General features: G+C 39.6%; 1 protein-coding gene across 6 annotated transcripts in view; it reads left to right on the top strand.

Moving 5' to 3' along the window:
• Positions 1-910: 910 nt before the first annotated feature.
• Positions 911-26,745, top strand: part of NAA60 (N-alpha-acetyltransferase 60, NatF catalytic subunit) — a 53,489-nt gene continuing 27,654 nt past the window's right edge. For 5 of the 6 annotated variants that reach the window (XR_011172143.1, XR_011172144.1, XR_011172142.1 and 2 more), the window contains exon 1: positions 911-1,104. The gene's annotated coding sequence lies outside the window, so the exon portion shown is untranslated. Of the gene's footprint in view, positions 1,105-1,815; positions 1,840-26,745 lie in introns of those variants that run through there. The other variant, XM_069106731.1, reaches the window with a different exon arrangement.

The following is a 26,745-nucleotide window of genomic DNA, read 5'->3' as shown; positions in this document are numbered from 1 at the left end:
AATAGTGAAAAAAATGAAGATTAGAAGAGAAGGGGCAATTGTCAGGGCAACTCATTTCATTGAGTGAAAAGAAATAACTGATGTGGAGAATTTATGGGAAGACAAGAGCTGCACAGGATAGGCAGGCATGGATGGGTTGCAGTGTGCATCTTGGAGGGAACTTCCAATCCATAAGATAGTATGCAGTTGAGTGTGTATCTTTATAGTGAGGTGAAATCTACCTCCTTGTAATTAGTCCTATTTTTGACTTTTGGGGTCAACCCCTCTTTCATATCTTTTACATATTTTTTAGTAAGTTGATGCATAAAAATAATTTTGTAAATGATCAGACTGCTACACATTTGTTTACTATTATTATAATTACTGGCCAAAAATATTTAGGCCAAGTAACCGCTTCCCTGGGAGTAAAACGAGAACCTTTATTATATTTCTTCAGTAAACAGAAAAAGAAAACTAAAAACAACCCTGACAATTAAGGCGCAATCACTATGGTACAGCAGTGCTATCGCAATACCCCCAAGTCCGAAGGAGCTAACGAATTCAAAACACAATCGGCCTCCAGTGGTCACTCACAAAACAAGGTTTGAAAGTACTGCATAAAAAGGAGCTTGCCCAATAAACACACCGGGGAACGGGAGAAAGCTGGAGGGGAGCGGGCCATCTGCCCCACCCCCGCCCTGTGCAGGAGCCCGCCGGGCGGATCAATTACTAGACGGCCGCCCAGGCCTCGCCGGCCTGGTCCGAGCCGTCCAGTCTCCCGTCTCGCGCACACGTGGCTCCAGCAGGCAGGCAATCTCTCGGGTTCCCTTTCCCACTTCCAAGATGGCGGCGGCGGCGGCGGCAGCGACTCGGGGTGGGGGTGGGGGGGCGGGATCTGGGCGGGACCGCAGCCGTATCACGAGCCTGCCCAGTAGCCTATGGGCTTTGCCCGCTGCTCCGACGGGCGCGGGAGGCGGAAGTGTTAATTGCTCGCCGGCTTCTTCGGAGCTCCTGCCGGTTACATAACGACGCCCGCACCGGCTGTGGCTGCTTTCCCTGCGACGCTACGTCTCCCCCAGGATGCTCTAGAAGCTCCCCCTTTCCGGCCGCCGGCTCCCCAACAAGGTGAGATCCGTTGAGATGGTGGGAACGGTGGAGGAGGGGGCCTAGCATGGAGGGGGGGTAGGGACGGAAGCGGCTCGGGTGGGGGTTGGGATTGGGGCTGGAGGGCTGCCTGGGGGAGGCGGCGAGGAGAAAGCGGGGTCGGGGGTGTCTGGAGGGAGGAAGGAAAAGAGGGGAGGTTGGGGAATTTGCAGGGAAGTGGCAGTGGGCTTCCGAGAGGGGCAGGAGGATGAGGGGGCACCTCTGGGGGGACCCGTGAAGTCCGGGTAGTGAAATGGGGATGGAGGCTGGGAACCTGCCTTAAGGGGGAGTCCAGCTGTCACTTGAGAGAGTTGGGGAATCATCTTTCCCGCAGGTCGACGATAACCTTTCACCCCTCACAAAGCACTTCGCTTGCACTTATCCTCTGGGATTCATGCTGTAGTTATTTGTGTATTAGACATAAACTCATTTGAGAGACAGAAATTGCCCTCATCTGAACTTTGTATTTCCTCTGGTGCTCAGCTCGGTGTTCTGCACACTATAGGAACTTGATAAAGGTTTGTTGAGTTGAAGTGATTAAATGGTAGATCTTTGGGGGTTGGGGGCGGGGAGAGTATTAGGAGAGAAGCCACGGGTAGAAGTAAATCTGAGAGCATCGGAGCGCTGGAATCCACTCACAAGTTGGATCCCTGGGACCGAAAGGACTGAGATGGAAAGCTTGAAATGCAAGCCAAGGGTGATAGTAAGATAGTAAGGGTGGGTATTTATGTTTCCTTCGGAATCCTGAAAGTTGAGGTCTCTTGAACAAAGCAAATTAATTGACTGTGAATTTAGGGCCCAGTTAAAGGTTAGCTACCACAAAAATTTAATGCCATTCCAGAATCTTGTTTTACTATCTTTCTGTTAAATAGAGAATGTACTTCTGGGATTGGGATGGTGCAGGAAAAACTGTAAAAGGAAATTAAAACTTTTTTTTTTTTAAGCAATCGGGGGTAAGTAACTTGCTCAAGATTACACGGCCAGTTATTTCTGGGTGTGGTGCTAAGTATCTGAGCCCAGATTTGATCCCCAGGTCATCCCAACACTGGAGCTGGTGCTCTTACTCGCTGTGCTACCTGGCCGCCCCAGAAATTAAAACTTTTTAGTGAAATAAATGAATAGAACTAAAGACCTGATTACTAGCACACATCTGACCTTTTTTTGTGTGTGTGTGCAGGTGAGATCTCATGTTTTTGAAAAGAAATAAAACTACAGTCTAAGAGCCAGATAATGAAGCAGTAGATTGTTTGTGAAACTGAAATCCAGATGGAACTCAAACCTTGTGGATTGTAGTACTGCTTTAGTCTTCTGCCTGCCCCTGGGTCTGTTTCACCAGATAATCTGTAAACATTGCAGAATGAAATATTTTCTGGTAATGGACAGACTTGGTGAGAGGATTTGAAAAGAACAAGAAAGCACTCACTGTCTTGCCTAGCAGAGTATATATTTCTGCCTTTGTAAATAGAATCCCTTAGTCTTCACATTTAATTAGAAAAAATTTTATTGATGCTTTTCATTTTTACAAAATAATAATTTCTTTAAATACTCACCTTTTCCCATCACTCTCAGATTGAACTTTTCTGTGTAACAAAAAAAGCAATTATGCAAAAGCACCCTATACTACAGTAAAAAAGATTTGTCAACCTTCTACTTTATTAACTTGTTTTACTCCTTTACCCTCCCTTACTGTTTATTTTCTCAGACCTTTTTTAGTTATTCAGTTTGTCTTCTTTTTAATGATCTTTTTAAATGAACATTGTTATAGTTATTGTATATGTTGTTCTCTTTCTGCCTAATTTTGAGGTTTGCTGGAAGGGCTTTCCTGATTGCTGGAATTCTAGGTACTCACTGATGAAAGTTGTTAACTGTATTTCTAAGGGAACAGAGGGGGGCCTGAAATTCATCAGAAATTTTCTTTGTCAGTATTTGTAAAAGATCTCAAGGAGGCATAATAGTAGAAGAAGAGAGGTTTGAAACTTACGTCTCAAATCAAAGTGTCATGGAAAAATATTAGGAGTCATACCATCGTCCTAGGTCTGGCACTAATGAAATGTTTGTTGTTGGGCAAATATTTTACCTCTGTGAACCTGAGTTTCCTTACCTGAAAAATAAAGGGGTTGAACTAGAACAAGGGTGGGGAACCTTTGACCTTAAGGCCACAGCTTGGAAGCCTCAGGTTCCATAGGGACCTATGTTTTCAGGCAAAGAATTTCCTTTTCCTTAAGAAGCTAAGAACTTTGTTGCACTATAAACATGAAAACGAACTGTCATATAGATTGGTTTCCTCTGCCAAGTTCTTGAGCAGTATTATTTTATGAATTTCTTTTTCTCTTGGTTTTTACCATATTTAATAGAATAGGTTCTTTCAGTGTAATGGTATTTAACCTTATATTTGCAAAGAGAAAGTGGAATGTCTGATGATATTACAAATTTAAAATGTGTGCATTAAGAAGGGTTCATTTATTCCGAGCGGTATAGACATAAAGCCTGTCTGCTTTGATTCTTAACAGACTGGACAGAGAAACAAATATGACTCCTAAGAGTCAGCCTGTAGAAATAACACAACTAATGGGACATTGTTTCTAATAGAAGCATGTGAGTACTGGAAGTGTTGAGGCTTTTGAAGGGCATTGATCCAAAAGGAAATTGAAAGGAAACAGTACATAAAGGAAAAATAAAAATGTTTTAAACACATTGAACTCACTTGGAGAATATAAAGCCAACAATAATAACTGACATTTGTGTGTCGTTTCCCATGTTTTCAATGTTTACCCACATAGTTAGTGGTAGACCCTGGACTGACTTCTTCTGACTTCAAGTCTAGAAACTGTAGTATATGCCTTTAAGGTCATGCAATAAATCCACTAAAGCCCATTATGGGATTATGGAAACTAATTGCAATTCTAATTATTAGAAGCCTTGGAACTGATATATCAACTCCCCTATCTATAGCCCTTTACAAAGGATTTCTTTATAACAGCCCTAATAATAATAATAATAGGTAACTATTGTGAACATCATAACACTCATTTTTATAAATCAAGAAATTAAATCTCAGAAAGACCAAGTAAATTGTCCAGAGTCACTCAGAGTTAGTAAGTTTCAGAGCTGGGACTCGAATTAGTTCTTTTGATTCAGAATCCAGGGAATTTCCCATTTATACCAAACTCCCTCTGTTCTATCAAATGAGAGAAATGAAACTCAGTAATCTTTCCAAATGAACAAATCTGTCTCCAATAAAATAGGATTCAGAGCTGGAAGGAAATTTAATACATCTATTCTAACCTACCTTCATTTTACAAATGTAAAAATTGAAGCAGAGAGGGGTTAAGGGACTTGCCCAAGGTTATCACAGATAGTAAGCAGCAGAGCTAGGATTTGAACTCAAGTCCTCTAACTTCACATCTAATCTTTCCTCACTGCATTACTCTGCCAAAAAGTTACTTTCTGTTACTCTCTTTCCCATATATTGGTTGTACCTTGCTCTGGGATTTTGTGTTAGCTGGAGTGAAAGCAAGGAAAATTATGTTCTCTAAGAAAAGTATTCCAAATGGTCCCCTGCTTTATTGATCTTGTAATATCTCAAGAAGGGTCTCAGACATAAAGACTTGGCCCCTACCAAGTGTTGTCCTGGATAGCATCATTTTTCAATAACATCATAACTATATGATGACCAAATCCAGCTGCTTGCAATTTTGCAATAACATGATTTGTTTCCAAGATGCAAGTCAGATGTTTAGTGACAGTTTGAGTGAATGCTTGAACCTCAGTCTGTTAGGAGTTCCTATATTGCTTACTCTTGTCTCCACTGTTGTCATGAAACTAGCTGCCCTCCAATGTTGTTTTGACCAAACAGCATGTTTTTATGAAGTCAGTTAAAAACAGTTTGCCTTTAAACCTTTATAGGCAGGTAACAAGGTCAAAGTAAGATCAGGTTTTAGTATCTTTTCCACATTGTTGTAATTCTGAGGCCAAGGACTTATACCTTAGACATTGGGAGAGATACACAGTGCTCTGCAAATAGCAAGTATTTTTTAAAAAAGGTTATTGAGTATATCTCTAGAATTTGTCCATTTTTTTAAAAACCCAGGTTACAGACTTTTGGTCTGTGCCAATTGTAACTTGACATAAATTTGGCACAGTGTTTATTTTAGACACACTCCCACACAGAAGATAGTAAATAGCTGTTCATGGTGACATCTTTAGCTATAATATATAAAAGCTGCTTAGCAACAGTATGTTTATGACTGACTAGATGTGAAAAATTCTCATGTGTAGTGAGAATTTACTATGGTAAAATATAGTTATGCTTAAATTAGGATTTGACTAGACTGTGAAGCATTATGCTGTTCTTGCTGAGTGCCTAGTTTTATCTGTAGTAATGATATCAACCTTACTGCATCTTTATATATCTCAGGATAAATCTGTGCATGTATCAGTAAAAACAGTTCACGTGACATTGACCCCCAAAATTTCTCGTACAATTTGTTGACCACCAGTGTCCGTTTCCCAACCCATTTTTCTTTTGCTGCTGCCTGTGCACAAAGGGTAATATGTGATCAGGATGCAATCAATGTTTATATGTAAACATATATTATGTTCATATTTTTTCAGGTGTTATGTTTATATTAGGATAATTTTGTCTTGGATTCTGGAGTAGTAATGATGAGATTTCAAGTTGTTAGAGCTGGTTCAGGTGTGAAAGAATTCACTTAGACCTCAAGAGCTTTATTGACACAAAAGCAGTATGGGTGTCCTAGCAAGAAAGTTAAGTGAGCCTCTGATATTTGCAGGAGTTATGCTTATATAGAGGTTTCAGAATGATGATGTGGTTTTAGAGGTTTTATGGGGGTTGAAGATTAGGGACAGGACGAGGAAGATGGATGACAGGATAGACAAAAGGGAGATAGGGGAAATTTTATGACCCATGATTGGGGAGACAAGGAATTTTGTGGTCCAGGATAAGGGGGAAGTTTTATGGTATTTCAAGATAAGAGGAAGAGACTTTAGGATGGCTTCAGGTTAGAGAATAAACTAGGGGCTTCACAAAGTCGACTCTCAATATTATTTTCAACCCTTAGGGCACTGTTTGTATCCACATCATTTAGTAACAGAGCAAGTTATTGGGCTTTTAGGAGATAGAGCCTTGAGCAGAGTTTGGAAGGAGGAAAACCACATGGTTGGGAAAGAATAAAAAGAAGCTCCAAGTAGTGGCTGAGAACTTGGAGTATTAGCATACAAAAGGTATAAATAAATTTCTGAAGTATTAAAGCAGTGAGTAGGAGTGCTGTAAGTCACTAAAGGGCAGGGAAGGTAATGGCAAGGATTAGTGGGGAGCCATGAAGGTTTTTTTTTTTGTTTTGTTTTTTAAGCAATCGGGGTTAAGTAACTTGCTCAAGGTTACACGGCCAGTTATTATTTCTGGGTGTGGTGCTGAGTATCTGAGCCCGGATTTGATCCAGGTCATCCCAACACTGGAGCCAGTGCTCTTACTCGCTGAGCCACCTGGCCGCCCCAGCCATGAGGGTTTTTGAGCATATTAGAGCTGAAGAGAACCTCAGGTATCATCTAGTCCAATCCTCTCATGTTTCCAGGTGAGAGAGCAGAGACCCAGAGAAGTCATTTGCTTGTGGTTGCATAGCTTGGAAGTAACAAGACTTGTAGAGAGCTCAGTTCTTTTTTTTTTTTTAAAGCAATAGGGGTTAAGTAACTTGCTCAAGGTTACACGGCCAGTTATTTCTGGGTGTGGTGCTGAGTATCTGAGCCCGGATTTGATCCAGGTCATCCCAACACTGGAGCCAGTGCTCTTACTCGCTGAGCCACCTGGCCGCCCCTAAGCAATTGGGGTTAAGTAACTTGCTCAAGGTTACACGGCCAGGTGTTTCTGGGTGGGTGCTAAGTGTCTGAGCCCGGGATTCGATCTCCAGGTCTTCTCAACACTGGAGCCAGTGCTCTTACTCGCTGTGCTACCTGGCTGCCCCCCGAGAGCTCAGTTCTTGTGACCCTAAGTTGAATCATTTTATTAAGCCACTCTTCCTCCCAGGGAAACAGTCATAATGGTAGTGATAATATTTACAAGGATTACCTGTGTAGCAGTTTCATAGAGTTTGGAAATGGGAGACACTGGGGCAAGAAAATCATTCAGGAGGCTATTATTTATATAGCTAAGACAAGATAAGGGCCTAAGGGCCTGAACTCAGTGCTTCCCTTAGTGCCTGACACATACATAGCAGGTATGTAATACATGCTAGTTAACTGACTTGGTTGTACTAGAAGAGTAATGTGGTAAGAGAAAAATGCAAGAGATAATTTCAGAGGTAGAATACAACTGATTGGAAGTGGATGATCAAAGAGTAATGTTACAACCCTGAGTACTTGAGAGGAAGGCCTGATTTTGAGGAGGAGATAATTTCAGTTTTGAAGAGCCAACAGGAGGTGGAGATGTCCAGTAGGCAGCTGCAAATACTTGATTGAAGCTTGTAACAGTTAACCGCTAGAGGAGAGAGAGAAGAGAAGAGAGAAGTTTAAAGCTCTAGGAGTGGATGAGATCACCAACAAAGAGGGACAACGACAGACCCTTGAACATATCCACATTTAGGGGATAGGAGAGTCAAGGAGACTAAAGTGATTAGAGAGGGAGAAGAAGAAAAATAACATTGCCCTAGTTACTGAAGGGAGGGTGAGAGAGGGTGTTATCTGAAGGGCTGATTAAGTGTCAAATGCTGCAAAGAGTTTAGAATAAAAGCCATTGAAATTTTGGAAAGGATGGTTTCAGTAGTACACACCAAGTCAAGGCAGTGAGGGCAAAAGACTGTAGATCATCTGGCCACCCAGCTCATTTTGCAGATGAGGGAACTGTAGTCCAGATTGGGGAAGGTGACTTGCCCAAAGTTCATCTTTTGCAGAACAGAGGTTCAAATGGTGGTCCTCTGACTTCAAATTCAGCATTCTTTCTAATATACTAAGCTCCCTATTAAACAAGCAAGTTAATCTTTCACTCATTGCATTCTGTATGTGTGGTCCTCATCACTAAAAATCAAATATTCTCCCTTTTTATGTATTTAGGAGCAATTAGTGCTTTGTATTCCAGAGCTGGGGTTGTTTGGGAAAGCATTCAAAATGGAAAACATTAACTATTATGAACATACTTGCCAGAAATATAGTTTTCACCTTGTGAAAGATTCGACATGTGCCTTTCTCTGTTGTCCCCTGAAAAGAATTCTTTTCACTGGGAGTCTGAACACTACATGGTCACTACTTCATGCCAGTGGCACTTAGTTTAGCTTTGATTAAAAGGTCAGTGGTTACTGCCTTCAGATTACCATGTTAGTCCAAATATAAGCGACACTTTTCCTTCTTTCATCTATCTTGTGGCATATAATCTAGTCATTTGTTTTTCAGGGCATACTTTTCTATACATTTTTTTCTTTTTCATTGAGAACTTATTTTAGGGATGCAGCCTTTATTTAGTGGTGGCCTATCCTCTGTATGTTAATTTCATTTTGAGAAGAAACTTAACAAATCACCTACAAGTAAGATAGTGTGTTAGTTCCTAGGAATGTAGAGATGGAAAACAACAGTCTGTTGTCTCAGGTGTGTAGATTTCAGTTTCTTTTCTGCTGTGATAAGAATATCTTTATTCTAGCCAAATTTATGTTATTTGATTGAAGGATGATTTTTCTCTCTATATGTAATTTTTTTTTTGAATGTCCTTGAACGAGTTATACCTTGGTTTTCCATCCCTAAAACGACAGGTTTGAACTATGTGATATCTAAAGTTTTCTCTTTAAATTTAAAGTCTAAAAATTTTGTGATTCTAAAATTTGAGAATTTTCTTCAATGGCATCACATTCAGCCACTTTGAAATAGTTAATCAAAGAACTACTAAGTGTGTCATAAGGCTGTTTATAAGTACAGTCATATCCACTTTGCCTTTTTAGGAATTTAGCTTTGAATGTGGAACTCATGTCTAGTGTTTATTCATATAGTATCATGCTCAGATAGAGATAATAGAGGGCATTAATTTGGGGATTTTATTTTCTGGGACAGTTTTTAGGTATAGCCTCTTCCAAATTGCCTTGATTACTGTCTTTCTTCTGTACCTATGTTTGTTTTTGTTCATTCGTGTCTGACTCTTCTTGACCCTGTGGGCCATTTCTTTGGCAAGGATGCCAGAGTATTTTGCCATTTCCTTCTCCAGTAGATTGAGACAAACAGGGTTAAGTGATGTACCCCCAGGATATACTGCTAGTAAGTGTTTGAGGCTGAATTTGAACTCAGTTCTTCCTGACTACAGGCCCAGCACTCTGTCCACTAAGCCACCTAGCTGCCTTCTGTAATACATAATAACAAAACTCACATTGATTCTTAGACCAGCTCCTTGCTGCCTGCCTTCCTCTACTGAGGCCAGCCCTGGTACTGTTTCCTTTTTAAATTTTCTGGTGTCTGCAGAGACCCATTTTGTTTTTAAACAAAAAATAAAAACAAATTTAATTTTGAAAGGTACACCAAAATTAGTTAACACATTAATCAATTTCAACAATAAATGCATTGTTCCACATTTCATAGCCCTTCCACCCCAGACCCATTTTAAAATTTTATGGTATGTTCAGAAATATATCTACCACTTTTAACACTGTTTTGAAATGCCCTCCTATAACATTTTTGCCAACTTGGTGTTTGTAATTGCTTGTAAAAGCAGTTAGAAACATCCAAGGGCTGTGCCTGTGTAAGCCCCTATACAGTATGAAAGTAGAGTAGATTGTTCCTTTATTACATGCATTGATATTTAAGATTTCTAAGGTGCTTTCCCCACTGAAGCACCATTAGGGCAATAGGGCAAATACTTGAGGAACCTGGGGGTCTGTAAAGTGATTTGGCTGAAACCACACAACTGGGATTTGAATCCAGCTCTCTTTCATCTCCAAGCCCAGCACTCTTTGTGCCATAATACATCTCACAACTCATGACAATATTCCTTAAAAAAGAATAAAGATAAACTGGTATAATTTGAAATGTGACAATGATGTTAAGCCACACCTGAGTCTTAAGCAGGCCAGTTTTTGAGGAAAAATTGACTGACTCTACTTGGACCAATATAGTCATTCTGCTTTTAATTTGAGAAATAACTCCTGGTTTATGAGGAAGTTTTAAAAGGCTTTATACAAATGTATACCCCTGTATTGTCGTGTTTTTTTAAAGAACACTTTTAATCTAAAAGTTTACCAGAAGATCAGTTGCTAATTTGTAGCACATATTTCTAGTAAACATTTATGTAGCTCTAAGGGAGCATAAACTGTAACCAAATGTGACTTAAGATAAACACAGATGAATATGGCCAAGTTGGAGAAGGAAGGAGGAGGAAGATGCAGGCGTCTTTTCCCTAGTCTGCTCTTTTCTTTGGCTCCTGACTAGTGGATGGCAGATAGGGTTTTCTGAAACATGAGTCTACTCTTGCCTATCTTCTTCCATTTAAACCAGCAACTAGCTACAGGTTTAATTTCACTCTTTGTATAGTAGCCAGGCTCACAAGCAGCAGTGCAGTAGGATGCCTAAGGTTATTTAAACAACTGATCCAGGATGGAAAAGTTCCTGAATAACTATTAAGATGGCACTTTATAATTCCTGAATGCTTTTTTTTCTAGAAGAGAAAGTATTATTATCTCCATTTTACAGATATGGAAACTCTAACCTGAAACAGTGACCAGGGTTTGTTTTCTTATTTATTAACCTTGTAAAACAATCCACTTGTCTTGGGTACTAACCAAGAACATGGGTGACATTTATTTTGCTTTTTTGCTTTTCAGGCATTTAATTGGAGGGAGGAGAATGTGTGCTCTTTTTTTTTTTTGGTAAGAGTGTCTTGACTGAATTTACTCATTTTGGATAAGATCTTCTTGTACTCTGGGAACAGCCACAGTAGAACACTCCAACAGAGACCCAAGTCCAGCTGCCAAATGTTCGATGTCCTTCATTAATAGGGCATTATTCTGTCAGGAATTACTGTCCTTGGCCCGCTCAAATCAACTTGCCAGTTTTCTCTGGATCCAAGCCCTAACTTCTTTTAACTTCATCCAAAGAGCTCTCATGCCTGTTTTTCTTCCCCTCTTTCATCTTGCCCCCCCTCCCCATCCCCTGTTTGGGTCAGCCCAGTGAGGGAGATTAGACCAATACAGTGCTCTGATTTCCTCCAGCGTGTGTGGTTCCATCACATTGGGATGGTATATGGAAGGTGTCCCTTTCCCATACTCCCCCAAGGGCTAAGAAGAGGATACTGGTTGGTTGTTCTCATGGTATATAATATGTTGAAATGCCTCACCCCTCCACCCCTGTCCTTTGCCTAGAAGTATCTTAGGCATTAAGACAAGATGGTACTGGAGAGCTTGCCATTAACCACTCATTTCTTTGAGGAAGAATAGTGTTATATTATTATAGTATATAAAATAGTATTATAATAGTATATAAAAAAAATACTGAAAATGGGTTCTAATCTGTAGTATCTCAGCCTGTGGCCTTAACAGCATAACTGAGTCAGCAGGAAGCACTGTGGAATCAGTAGGGCAAGGTCTGGGGTGGGCTATGGGGAGAGGGCACATTGCTATTAAAAACCAAAATTTTAGAGGCTAATTGTGTTGGTGATTTTGCTAGCCTCCAAGAATACACATAGACCTCCTCAGCTTAAAATCTCTGCTTTTGTCTTGCACTTTCCAATTTCATCTCAAGTCTTTGGATGTTTGACTTTGTGAGAAACCCAGCTATTGACAAGGCCTGACCTCAAGGTTTATGATCATTTGTATCCTGTTTTGGACTCTGTGCCTCCTCCTTTAGAAGAGGGAATCTTCCCTTCAGTCTTGGTGCTTGCTTGCTTAATCATTAGCATGGGTCATCCTACCTGTGGAGGATACAGCATTTGATCTTGGGCAAGTCATTTCTTTATTTAGCCTTGATTTCCTTATCTTTAAAGAGAGTAAGCAAATGATTTCTAGTTTCTTTCCCCTCTAACATGCTTTAATTCTTTGGTTCTTTCATTCAAACTTAGCATGTTTTCATATGAAAGCCAATGCTTCCAGTTTCCTATTAATAGGAACTCTTTGTCAGAATGTGCCATGATGAAGGGGTTACATGTATAAAGATCCTCAGAGCTACTACACCAAGGGTTCTTCATCTTTTTTGGGTTCCGGACCACCTTCTGTGGCAGTCATTAAGGGAGAGTCTATGGACTCTTCCTTAGATTCATGTTCTTAAATGCATAAAATAAAATACATAGTATTATGAAGGAAACTCATTATATTTAAATACAATTTATCAATCTATTTTAGAAAAATGACTTAATGAACCCCAGGTTAAGAATCCCTGTAATAGAGGGTTTTTAAAGGGTTCATAATATATAACAGAATTAAATTCAGTGCCTTAGAAGGTAGTGTGGATACTCTCTTTTTGTCTTATGGTAGAGACACCTAAGAATGTCCAGAACCTTAGTGATTATCTATTCCAGCTCTCTCATATTTTAGTTTCCTAATAGCTCTTGGATATCTTTTTTTAATATTAAATTTTACTATTTTTCTAATGACATGTAAAAACAGTTTTAATATTCATTTTTTTTAAAGCAATCGGGGTTAAGTAACTTGCTCAAGGTTACACGGCCAGTTATTTAATATTCATTTTTAAAAATTTGAGTTCCAAATTATTTCGCTCCTTTCTTCCTCCCCCCCCCAACATTGTTAAGGCAAGCAGTTTGATATAGATTAGACATGTGCAATCATGCAAAACATTTTCATATTAGTCATTGTTGCAAAAGAAAACACAGATCCAGAAAAAAAAACCCCACCAAGAAAAATAAACAGATTCCATCAGTTCTTTCTCTGGGGGTGGATAGTATTTTTCTTCATGATCCTTTGGAATTGTCTTAGATCATTGTATTACTGAGAATAGCTAAGTTATTCATAGTTGATCATCTTATTTTATGATACTGCTATTACTGTGTACAACCTTTTCTTGGTTCTGCTCACTTCACTTTGCATGAGTTCATGGAAGTCTTCCCAGGTTTTTCTGAAACCATCCTGCTCATCATTTCTTATAGCACAGTAAAATTCCATTACGATTGTATGCTGCAACTTGTTCAGCCATTCCCCAGATGATGGACATCCCCTCAATTTCCAATTCTTTGCTACCACAAAAGGAGCTGCTATAAATATTTTTGTACATATAGGTACTTTTCCTTTATTTCTTTTTTTGGAGGACAATAGGGGTTAAGTGACTTGTCCAGGGTCACACAGCTAGTAAGTATTAAGTGTCTGAGGCCAGAATTGAACTTGGGTCCTCCTGACTCCAGGGCCAATGCTCTACTCACTGTGCCACCTAGCTTTTTATTTTCTTTTAAATTTCTTTGGGATACAAATCTAGTAATGGTATTGCTGGGTCAAAGAGTTTTAAAGCCCTTTGAACATAGCTCCAGATTGCTCTTCAAAATGTTGGACTAGTTCACAACTCTACCAACAGTGCATTATTGTCCCAGTTTTTCCACATCCCATCCAATTTTGTCATTTTCCTTTTCTTTCATATTAGCCAATCTGATAGGTGTGAGGTGATACTATAGAGTTGTTTTAATTTGCATTTCAGTCAATAGTGATTCAGAACATTTTTTCATATGACTATAGATGGTTTTGATTTCTTTGTTTGAAAACTGCTTGTTCATATCCTTTGAGATTTATCAACTGGGGAATCACTCATAGAGGAGAAGCTTGCTGCAAAGATTTTTTCACAATTCCCTGCTTCTCTGCAAATTTTAGTTGCATTGTTTTTATTTGTGCAAAACCTTTTAACTTTTGTATAATCAAAATTGGCTATTTTACCTCCTGTGAACCTCTCTGTCTCTTGTTTAGTCATGAATTTTTCCCCTAGCCATAGATCTGACAGGTAATTTCTTTCATGCTCCACTAATTCGCTTATGATGTCACTCTTTATGTCTAAATCATGTATACATTTCAAGCTTATCTTGGTATGTGGTGTGAGATACTGGTCTAGACCTAGTTTCTGTTAGGCTTTCAAACATGAAAGTATTTTTTTTTTTTTGCCAACAAATTGGGGTTAAGTGACTTGCCCAAGGTCACAGGGCTAGTTTTTGTGTTAAGTGTCTGAGGGCAGATTTGAACTCAATGAAGCAATTTTATTAAAACTACTAAAGCAAAAAGATATCCAGCCTTAGGATTTTCTCCCTTTTATCTTGAAGACCTGACTTCAAATCCTGCCTCTGATACATATTGGCTATGTAACCTGGGCAAGTCATTTAACCTCTTGGTGCTTCAGGGCACCTGCATTACTATAATTGACTAAACAGTTTTGGATTTGCATTGGTAGAGAGTGTTATCTCATGGGGAATTCCCTATGCTTACAAAATTCTAGGTGTAAAACTTTACTTCTTCCCCCTAACACCCCCCCCCCCATTTTTTAAAAGTCAATGGCCCTGGCACTGCAAGAATTGCTGTCTCCATTTTACTGGCAAGGAAACTGAGACTCAGAGAAATGACTTATCCTGGTGGTTAGCCCAAGATCATATAGTGAATTAGTAGCAGAGCTGAGATTTGACCTGAGGCTCAAGTTATTCCAACTCTTTGACTTTTCTATTTGGCATGCTGCCTTATGGGACTCTCATCCTTCAGATCAGACCATTAATGACTGATACTATTTATTGAGAAAACTAGCCTGCTGCTATTATCCTTTGGCAGCCATCATCTCTTCTGTCCTCTTCTATCTGATACGAGTAGTCCACAGTAACATGGCTTTCTCCCCTCTCCCTTTGACTCTATCTTAATGTATCTCCCCCCACCAAAGTTACAACAACCCACTAGTTGTAAGGGGAAGGAGCATTTATTTTTAATGATTCACTCTGCTGTATATTTAACTGAGTAAATGAGTGGTTTCAGGGGTCCCACAAGTAGGTTACTAGGGATGTTGGGTAGCTAGTTTTATTGCTAAAAAGGTTCTAAGGAATCATCAGCTTAATTGTCAGATGTCAGATCAGCAACTCAAGCCAGATCTTTTAAGTTCCGTACCTAGCTTTGTGCTTGTAAGCAAGACACTTAAGCCAATCCTATTTTTCCATTACTAAGATTATCTTATACCTGATTGCAGGAAAAGATTTTGGGCGAAATGTGCCCTGTGAATTGTTAAGTGCCTTCCAAATATGAGCTGTTAATAACAATAGTTTTACTGTACCTGACTGCTACCATTTGTATGAAGAATTTGGAAGCTGTTGTAAAAACTCTTCCACAGATGATGATGTCCTGTTACCATTTTTATTTTTTTATGGTTTCTGTTTTAATTTTCTGTGTACTCTTATTTATTTTGCTGGGACTAAGATTTTAAATTGTGTTTATTGCAGATTATTGTACTCTTAAGGGTCCTGGGATGAGATTTAAGAGTAAGGCTGTTTCAGAGAAAGCTACTAGGTGTTTGTTATCTTAAATTACTCATGTTTTCTACCATCCTAAATAAAATTTTGGATGGTTTTTAAGATGGCACTAAGTGTACCTGTTAATATACAGATCCTGTGAAAAGACTATCTTTGGATAATATTATAGCTAGATAATTATTATTCTGGCCCAGATAATAACCTTAACAGAAAAAACCATCATTTTCCTTCTTTCTATCATGTTACCCCTCCTATAGTGAATTCTAATACCAAGTTTATAATTTTACAGATATTATCTTTTGAGTTTGAGGGTTGGGGTTTTTTGGACTATCACCTTCCCTAGAGAATGAGAGAAAAGTTTAGAATTCACTGGTAAGGATCCATTTGTCTTATGTAGCAGAGAACTTCAGTTTGAATCACAGCTCAGCCATGTACTGTGTTTATGGCTCTGGCAAGTCACTTAATTTCTCTTCACTTAGATGGCACAGAAGAGATTTTCCTCCTCTGTAAAATGAGGAGCTTGGATTAGATAATCTTTGAAGTCATTTTGAGCTCCAGATCTATGATCCTTTGATCTCATTACATAGCATTTTGTTTTCACAAGTGGACTTGTTTTTAATACCATGGAATTGTCTCAATGATATCCCTGAGAGTTGATTGTCCAGTTGCTGATGGAGCATCCTTCAAATTGAGAAACTCACCATCCTTGTGAGAACGCAGGCATGTTAATATACTGCTATTGGAGTGATGAATTAATTGATCCAGTCATTCTGGAAAGCATTTTGTCACTAACAGTGTACATGCCTTTTGACCCAGCAATACCATGACCACACATATACCCCAAAGAGATCAAAGAGAGGAAAAGGACCCATACATACACAAAAATTTACAGCATCTTTTTTGTTGTACTAAGGATCTGGGAAGTGAGGAGGTACCCATCAATTGGGGAATAGATGAACAAGTTATGGTATAATGAATGTAATGGAATACTAGAGTACTGTGCTTTTGAGAAATGATAAAGGGGGCAATTTCAGAGAAAACTGAGAAGATTTTTATGAACCGATGCAGCAAAGTGAGCAGGATCAGGAGAATAGTTTATACTATAACCACATTGTAAAGACAAACAGTTTTGAAAGATTTAAGAACTCTAGTGCCATCAACCATGATTCCAGAGGACCATTGATGAAACAGTACTACCTGTCTCCAGACAAAGAAGGGATAGATTATAGTGAAAAGGAAAGTAAGCTGCACATAATGAGACCTGCATTTTCATGTGTAACCTTTTCCTCTTCTGCTCTGTATATGGAAATGCCCATTTTGTTTGGTGTTAAATTTGCAATAGTTAATAAACATTCAGTGCCTCCTGTTTATCAGGTACTTGCTAAGTGCCAGGGATACAAATATGAAAAAGAAAGACACACTCTGACCTCAAGGAGCTTATAATCTGATGGAGGAAGACAACACACAAAAGGGGGTGGGAGCAGAGTCTCAAAGGTACTGGGCAGGGGGGCATCATGGAGAGTTCAGAAAAATCCAACATGTATCAACTGGAGAAACCAGAGAGTTCTAAATTAAGTGCAGCTAGGTGGGAAATACAGGGATTGGGGGCAAGGAAGGAGATCCTTTATGGTGGGATTTCATGCTGAAATGAGCATTGTGGAGAATATTACTGGGGGGGATTGTTGATTTTTTTTCCTCTCTTTTAGTTCCTTTTTGTCTTTTCTTTTAAGCTTCCCTTCTTCCTTTTTTCTGTCTTTTACTAAATTCTAGTCCAGTTGTCTTCAACTTTGTACTTGGACTTTTCCAAGATTGCTGCCTAATAGCATATTTGTTTCCTTCTACCTTCTTTTGAGACTGAAAAGAGGATTCAGGAGATATATCCTAGATTATCACCTATGCAAAGATCACTTCCAAATCTCTCTCCCTACCCTGACCGCTCTCACAATCTTCTCTATGTCTAATTGTCTCTTACTTGGCTATCTTATAGGCCCCTTAAACTTAATATAGCCAAAGCTGAGCTCATCTTTCCTTGAAACCTGTTCCTTCTCTTATATCTGTCAGGGGCACTCATGTTCCAGCCAAAACCTTTCAATGATCTTTGATTCTTCCTTCTCTTTCACCTCTCATAACTAGTCATTTTCCAAGACCTGCCAGACTTCTCTCAGGCATATTTTTGGAATCTCTCCTTTTCTCTGTACCCCTAACCTAGCAGAGCCACCTTATCACCTGTCTGGACTGTTGCCATAGCTTTGACATTCTCTTCCAATATATCTTTCATACTGGTGCAAAATTAATGTAACTTATCCATTGATCTGGTCATGTCCCTAGATAGATAAGAAACATTCTTAAAAATTTGTTTTTTTAAATTTAATTTGCTTTTCAATGAACAAAGTCTATTTTTTTTCTTCCTCACTTCTCCCCATGATGGGGCGGGGGGGAGGGGAGAAGAAAAGCAAAACCTTTCTAACAAATATGTATAGTCAAAAACATTCCTACATCGTTGATGTCCAAAAAATATGTCTCATTCTGTATCCTGAGACTTGTGGTGGGCTATTGATATCCCGTCCTCTTACTTACCCATAGTAAGTCTTCGGTCGTCACTGGCCTCCTAGGAGGAATTACCAGACAGAGCACCCGAGGTTTAAAGGAGTTGTTTATTCAGGCTCAGCTACATCGCGACTGCCCTGAACTTCCGCATCAGGGCAACTTATAGGTACATATAGCCAATCATCTTCTACAGCTCTATTCATTACCTTTTAAGGTCATACATCAAGCAAGCAGGCACTAGCCCATATACCATTACTTCCTGGCCCCCAACAGAGACTATCATCTTTTTTTCAAGAGGTAGACTTCTAGATGAAGAATTTATTAAGTGCTTATTACTCTGTATCAGGAACTGTGCTGAGGATACAAATCCAAGCAGGCAAAAAATCCCTGTCTTCAAGGAGCTTATTTTCTATGAGGGGAAGAAAGGGAGTTAGAAGGAGGGGTAAGGTGAAGGCACAAGACTTCCAGTGAGGAGGTGATGGAATCCAGAGAATTAATCAGGCTGGGTTTAACACCCATGTTACAACACCATGAACATGGATAGGGACCCCAGAAAATGGATGACCAGACTGTACACTCATTGGTCAGGAGAGCATGCTTCAGGAAGGAGGTTTCTCCAGTATGGGAAGACAACTGTTGAGATGAAGTCTGAAGAAGACCAGCTGGCATTCCCAAAAATCTTTAGTAGTTTTCTTTTGCCTCCCAAGTAAGGTTTAGACTCTATTGCCTGGCATTTAAGGCCCTCCCTGCTACCTACCTTTGCAGCCTAATTCATATTTGACCCTTGTACACACTATACACTTCAAATTATACTGCTTGCTGACCCTTGACCATGTTCTAAGCTTTCCTACCTCGGGGAGTTCTCTTATGCTATTTCTTATGTCTGATAGTCCTTCCCTCCTTCCTCTTGGTTGAATTTCTACTTATCCTTTAAAGTTCTGTTCATGCCTTCTTTTCCAGGAAGTTTTCCCTTATCTAATACATTTATCATGTATTTTGTGTTATATTTATTTGTGTAAATAAACTTCATGAGGCAGGGACTCATTTCTTAATTAAACTCCAATACTTAGTATTCTTTATAAAGTGGATGTTGTTTAAATGTTTGAACTGAATGGCCAGGATTTCAGAAGGCAGAGGGGATTTTAAGTGTGAATAGAAGCTAGAAAGCATGAGGGAGTGTGTTAAGGAAATTTGGCCAAATCTTAAGATATATATAGGGGTCTAGAAAAAGAGTGAGTGAGGTTAGAAAAAAAAAAGGTAGTTTCAGGCTTGTCTTCAGCCATGCCTAACATATCTGCCACTGATTCAGGGGTTCTATTAGAGACTTTTAAGTCAAAAAGTCAAGGCTACAAATACAAGTAAAAAGAGAGTCTCTGCCCTCCTAGTGCTTATAATTCTAAGGAAGGAAGACAGCATGTAAAAGAAGAACTGAAAAGGGGAGGGAAGAAAGTAATCATGAAAGGTATGGAAAAGTCAGGAAGTCAAGAGTACAGCTGGGAGGCGAGTAAAGAAGTAAGCATGGCTGGCCTGGAACTTTGTCAGAATGGAAGTTCTGTGAGCAACTTGACAATTGGAAGAGGGTGTCCCAGGAGCAGAGGGATCTTTCGGGATGAGAAGGCTTCTGGGATATGACAGAGAAGTCCAGAAAGTCAGGAGTGGAACAGGAAGAGAAGATTAAGAAGAATGATTAAGAATTAGTCACCCATGCATAAAAGGATGATAGATTTAGAACTGGAAGGGACTTAAAAGGACAAGTAATCCAACCCCTTGATTTCATGGGTGAGGAACCTGAGACCAAGGGCCCAAAGACAAGTGATTTATACAAAGTCCCATAGAGTGAGTGGCAAGGGTGGAATTTAAATGCAAGTTCTCTGGCTCCAAATCTAACACTCTTCCCCATTTCTCAGGCCTCTGAAAGGCCTGAGATAAGATTCAAAGCAAGTCACTTTTCTCCCTTCCTTTATGTGAACACCTGCTGCCCAGATATCTTAGACTGAGTCTTTGTAGTCTTTCAAAACAGTTGGTTTCTTAAAAAAAAATTTATATTTAACTTTTTTCCCAATTACACATGAAGACAATTTTAAAAAATTTTGAGGTCCAGATTTTCTCCCTCCCTTCCTCACTTCCCCCTCCTGTAGTAAGTAGTTTGATATAGGTTCTACATGTACAGTCATGCAAAATATTTACATATTAGTCATGTTACGAAAGAAGGCATAGACCCCCCCCAAAAAAAAAAAAAACAACCATAAAAAAAGTGAAAAACAGTATGCTTTGATCTTCATTCAGATTCCATCAATTCTTTCTCTGGAGGTGGATAGGATTTTTCATCATGAGTCTTTTGGAATTGGCCTGGAACATTGTATTGTTATCATTGCACAATGTTGCTGTTACTGTGTACAGTGTTCTCCTGATTCTGCTCACTTCATGTTGTATCAGTTTGTGTAAGTCTTTCCAGGCTTTCCTGAAATCATCTTGCTCATCATTTCTTTCTTTTTTTTTTTTTTTTAAGCAATCGGGGTTAAGTAACTTGCTCAAGGTTACATGGCCAGGTGTTTCTGGGTGGGTGCTAAGTGGCTGAGCCCAGGATTCAATCCCCAGGTCATCCCGACACTGGAGCTGGTGCTATTACTCGCTGTGCTACCTGGCCGCCCCTGCTCATCATTTCTTATGGCACAGTAGTATTCCATTATAATCAAATACCACAACTTGTTCAGCCATTCCTCAATTAATTTCCAATTCTTTGCCACCACAAAAGGAGCTGGTATATGTATTTTTGTACAAGTGGTTCCTTCTACCCCCCCTCTCCCCCTTTTAATCTCTTTGGGATATAAACCTAGTAGTAGTATTTTTGGATCAAAGGGTATACACAGTTTTATAGTCCTTTGGGCATAGTTCCAAATTGTTCTCCAGAATGGTTGTATCAGTTCACAGGTCTACCAACAGTATATTAGTGTCACAGTTTTCCCACATCTCCAACATCCATCATTTTGCTTTTCTGTCATATTAGTTAATCTGATAGGTGTGAGGTGGTACCTCAGAGTTGTTTTAATTTGCATTTCTCTAATCAATAGTGATTCAGGGCTTTTTTTTCCACTGTCTAGATAGCTTTGATTTCTTCATCTGAAAACTGCCTGTTCATATCTTTTGAACAATCATAATTTCTCATGAAAGTTTTGAGTCTAACCCTAAGACTAATCCTCTCTCCCACTCCTGGGTACTCCCCATAGAATATACTGAAATATTGCCCTCTGAAAGACATTATCTGTTTCTTTCTCTTCCCCTTATGATGAATTCTATTTCTAGACTTCTTACCCTTGAAGCTGACCTTTTATCTAAGCCCTTAGAGTTTATTTTTTTTTAATCTGCTCCCTCCTAAGACCCACCTTTGCTCAGTGGGATTTTGAATTCTGCTTGCTGAACGAACTCTCCTCTAATGAGCTATATATAGTTCATAGACTCATAAATGACTAAAGATGATTCTGCTTTGTAGATATCATAATGAGAAGGACATGAGCCCAGAGAGCCGAACTTGCCCAGAACCCTGCACTGAGTTATATTAACAGAGCTGGAATTAGAACCCTGGTCTCTCAGTTCCTAATTCAGTACTCTGTATACTAGACTCTCTGGCTTCTTTTCCACACATCCCATCCTATCTGCCTTCCCCATTGCCCTGTTAGTTTTCAGTATGTAATAACTAGTCATCAGAATTTCATGAGCATTTTTTACCAAGTTTGGACTTGTTAACAGACCGGTCACTTAAAACTTACTGCCTTTTTCGTCTTCTTGACTGGCCCTTGGTAAAATGTGGCATTTTCCTATTTTTAAATGTTCAAAGACTGTTGTCTAAATAAAGAACTGGTCTCTGAAAATGTAGAATCTTTTAATAGGGATGAGAAAGATGATCCATAAATAACTTTTTTTAAGCCTACTGTTTTTCTTGCATATTGAATCTGAAACAGTTACTGTTTACTCAAGTCCAAAGAACTTGCCCCCCAAAGAATGCAGTAAAAGGCCAGAAAATCGGACATACTTCCCTGTCACCGACATTGCCACTGCAGCTCTAGGGCTTTATTGGCATTGAATGTGCTCTACTGAAACATTCTGCTCAGTTTCCTTCCATCTGTACAGGTGACCAGTAGCCTTCTACTTATCCAGGTGGCCAACCTTTGGAACATCCTCAGCCTTTTACTTGCCTTCATCCCACATTACCTTTGTCTGACTGTGTCTTGTCATTTTATCTCCAGGACATCTCATACATCTACCTTATTCTCTTCCTCACCTCTTGCCTGAATTATTGATCTCCCTGCTTAAATCTAATCTCTTCCCACTTTGGTTCATCCACACAGCTACTAAGGGGATTTTCCTGAAGTGCATATCTAACCATCTCACATCTAGTGTTCCCTATTGCCTTTAGGATCAAATATAAACTTTCATCTGACCCAGCCACCCTCTCCTGCTTTATTGTACATCACTCCCCTTCCCACATGTTTTGGTCTAGTCAAACCGGCCTTCACACTGTTAACTGTACCTTACATCTAGTGCTGCTCTTCTGGCCTCCTCCATTCCTTTGCAGGGGCCTCTTCCTGTGCTTGGGTTGCAGTTCTTCCTCAAATCCTTCTTTAGAATTCTTTGTTTCTTCAGAATTCTTTTAAACACCACCTTCTACAGAAGCCTTTCTTAATCCCCCTCTACTGCTGACCTCTCCAAAATCACCAGGCATTTCTTTTGTATATTCTTCTCTATGTGTTCTCTCCCCTGGTAGAATGGAAGTTTCTTGAGGGCAGAGACTATTTTCATTTTCATCTTCTTATCTCTAACTCCTAACGCAGTGCTTGGGACATAGAAAGGCACTTTTAAAATGTTTGTCGAGTGATTTTGATAAAATCAGAGACTTGGAAGAAAGCTCAGGAGTCAACCTGGCCAAACTTCAGCTACCTAGATCCTAAATCTGTAGACTGATTAAGAGATAGGCATCTGTGATGAGCCCAGGCACTATCTGTGGTAGTAAGATGTGCTTTTTAATAATAATGATGATAGTAATAATAATAATAATAATACCTTATATATAGCACTTTAAGGTTTTCACAGTGCCATTTTATGTTACTTCATTTGATCCTCAATGAAGCAGGTGCTATTATATTGATTTTACAGATGAGGAAACAAGTTGAGGGAGATCAGTGACTTTTCCAGGATCATGCAGCTAGTAAGTATCTGAGACCAGATTGGAATTCAGGTCTTCCTGACTTCTAAGTCCAGCACTCTTAGTTGCCTCTTAAACTAAAAGTAAGCATTCATTAACACTTACTATGTGCTAGTACTTGTGCTAAGCTCTAGGGATGCCAAAAGAGGGAAAAGACAGCACCTGCCTTTAAGGAGCTTACAGTCTAATGGGGGAGACATGCAAACAGATACATACAAAACAAGCTATATATGTGTATTAATGAAAACCTAGTGTTCAAAAGGAAGGAGTTTACAGTCATACTATCTTCTGTCCCAGTGAGACTGCATTTAGAGAACTGTGTTCAGTTTCTGAGTGCCGCTTTTTAGGCGGGAGGGGAATTGAGTATGTCCAGGAGAGATCAAGTGAGAAAACTTACACTGTGTTATATGTGGATTGGCCGAAGGTCTTAGGAATGTTTGGTCTTGAGAGGCGATAGCTTAGAGGAGTTATACGATCACTGTCCAGATTAACAAATTCTTCACCTACAAAGTACAAGGCAAATGAATAATTGCTACAATAATAAATAATAAGAGCGGTCCATGAGGAGATTTCAGCTTGGCAAAAGAAAGGCCTTTCCAACTAGGATTGTCCAAAAATGAATTCACTACCTTAGGTGGTGGTCAGTGCCTTATTCATGGTAATATTTAAGTGGAAACTGAGTGACTGCTTTTCAGGAATGATGTTAAAGGGCAGTGCCCATTGACCTCTGAGATCCTTTGCAATTCTCAATTTCTATGATATCTTCTCTGATAATAGTGCTTCACAACCTGAAAAGGTATAACCATTAGTAGTAGGAAAAGATGATCTGTTAGGATTGAATCTGAGCTAGCTAGAAGTAAAAGACCTTTCACTACTCCTGGTCAAAGCAAGCTTGTTTTTAACAAGATCATCCAGCAGAGTCCTACATGGAAGGAGAGGGCACCAGTCCAATGCCATTTATATTAAACCTTCTTTATCTCCATCACATTACTGTTTACAAATCGCATCCTTATTTACAGATCAGTCTCCCAGGAACTGGCTGACCAGTTGGCAAGGCTTAATCATTCCTGTTGTAATTAATAAAAACTTGAACATTTATTAGGCACCTACTATGTGGAGAGCATTGTACATACATAAGAGGAATATAACATACACTGAGGTCTGATGAGGGAAATTCTTTTATTTTCATTTTGGGTCTATGGTGGGGAGGCATATGCTAATTTATTAAAGGTTCAGTAGGTTATTAGCAGATGGAGATAAAGGTCCTCAAAGGAAAAAAGCAATTCTAGGTATAGGAAATGGTGTGAGCAAAGCCTGAGTGGCCATAGGACTCTGTTAAGGGGAAGAGCAACTAGGCCAGCAGAACAGTGCCCAGACTGTTGTAGAGGTACCACCCCACCTCTTATTGCAGAGTCTGCAAATGAGATATATCAAGACCAAAAGAAATGTGTCACTCTCTCCTGCTGCGCCCAGACTTACGGGTTTCAGTTTCCTCTAAGTTGATGACTAAAGAAATATACCACCAGTAAAGGATAAAGTTCCTGGGATTAATGTGTATGACCTGCTGAGAGAGCGAGGCCTGCAGAAACTACTGTAACATTATGAATTCAAGAAGGCCTCCAGCTCAGCAGATCTTTGACCTTCCTGTGTTGACTTTCCAAGATAAAAATAAGCTCAGGTTTTGGCCTCTTTTTCCTTTTCTCCAAGCTTCCTTCCCTGGATATTTTCCCCTTTGTGGAAAGCAAAACTAAATCTTACCTTCTTTCCCCTTCCATGCCAAATTCCAATTTTTATTTTAAGTTCCAGATTCTCTCCCTTCTTCCCTCCTCACCCAACCTCACTAGGAAGACAAGCAGTTCCGTACAGGTTATACATGTATAGTTATGCAAAACATTTCCATAGTAGTCACAAACAGATGATTTTTGTATTTGATCTTGGAGGTAGTAGGGAGCACTGGAGTTTATTGAGTAGGGAGTGATATGATCAGACCTACACTTTAGGAAAATTACTTTGACAGCAGAATAGAGGTTGCACTGGAGTTAGAGAGACTTAAGGCAGGGAGACACTCCCAGTAGACTGTTGGGGTAGTGCAACTGTGAGGTAATTGGGGCCTGCACTAGAGTGGTGACAGTGGGAGAGGAAAGAGAAGAGTGTGTTCAGGAGATGTTGCAAAGGTGAAATTGTAAGCCCTTGGCAACAGTTTGGATATGGGGGTTGAGAGATCGGAAGTAATTGTTGTGCGGAACAGGTTGGGCACAGCGTGGTATTGGCAGGGGGGGAGTGAAGCCCTGGCTCCAGAGCCAGAAAGGACTCAGGTTCGAATCCCTCTGTTGATGCCTACAGCTTGTGTGACCTTGAACAAATTGCTTGACCTCCAGGGTTGAGGGGAGGAGAAGGGGGAAGGAGTGGGACAATTTGCCTTGTATTTACTTTGAATATATTTTCTCTTCACTTGCATGCATATACAAGTTGCTTTCCCTTTTGGAAGGGAAGCTCCTTCTGGGTGAGGACTGCCAGAGGTTTTGTCAAAAAGCTTTTCCTTTTATTGAGGCTAAATTTGCCTTATTTGCAGCTTTTATGTGTTGCATTTTTAATATGACATGATTGGGGTCTTTTTCATCCTTGTTGTCCTCTTCTGGCTACCATCTAATTTATCAATATCCCTCTAAAATGTGTTATCCACAACTAGCCATGTTACTCCAGATGTGCTGGGGACAATGGAATTATCACCTTCTATTTATTCTCTAGGGTGGTATGCCCCAGGAGACTGTCCTGCACTGTTCTGTCACACTGTTATCAGTGATTTGGACAAAAGCGTGGATGGTATGCTAACTGGATTTGCATGTGACACATTAGGAGGGATAGCTAAGGCTGCAGATGACAGTCAGGATTGAAAACAACTTCAGCATTTTTAAATGGTGAGTTAGTGACTCTAATAAGATGAAATTTAATAAGCATACTTTCAAGCCTTACTCTTTGGGTTCAAAAGGTCAACTTCACAAGGACAAGATATGGGTGTACAGCTAAGTGGGGAAGGAGATTGGGAGGTTTTAACAGATTGAAAGACCAATTAGAGCCAACAGTGGCTGGGATTTTAGCCTGCATTAAGAGAAGCATAATGTCCAGAAATAGAGACTCTGGCCAGCCTGGGTCCAATTTTGTTTTTTAACTGAACTAGTAGGTCACCTGTGGGCTTTGAAGATAGAGAAAGGCCAAAGTATTTATGATGAGGACCACTGGCAGCTGAATGGTGATGAAGGATAGCTGTTGACTTCTATAAATCAGGTTTGTAGAAACAGCTTTCTGAAAACTTAGCCTTAACTGAATGTTTTTGTGCTGTTTTAGATTGTGATAACTCCAAGTCATAATAACAGGAGTAGCTTCTAAAGAGGATTTATTTGAATGGTGGCAGTCTCTTTTCATATTCAGAAAATTGTGTAAATTACCAAATCAGTTATTCAGCAGT

This window comes from Petaurus breviceps, unplaced genomic scaffold (assembly GCF_028583685.1).
Source record: "Petaurus breviceps papuanus isolate PSGF00001 unplaced genomic scaffold, PetGlider_PUasm1.0 138, whole genome shotgun sequence".
Classification (NCBI taxonomy): domain Eukaryota; kingdom Metazoa; phylum Chordata; class Mammalia; order Diprotodontia; family Petauridae; genus Petaurus; species Petaurus breviceps.
The sequence above is the reverse complement of the archived record's forward strand: the minus strand, read 5'-3'. Positions and strand labels throughout refer to the sequence as shown.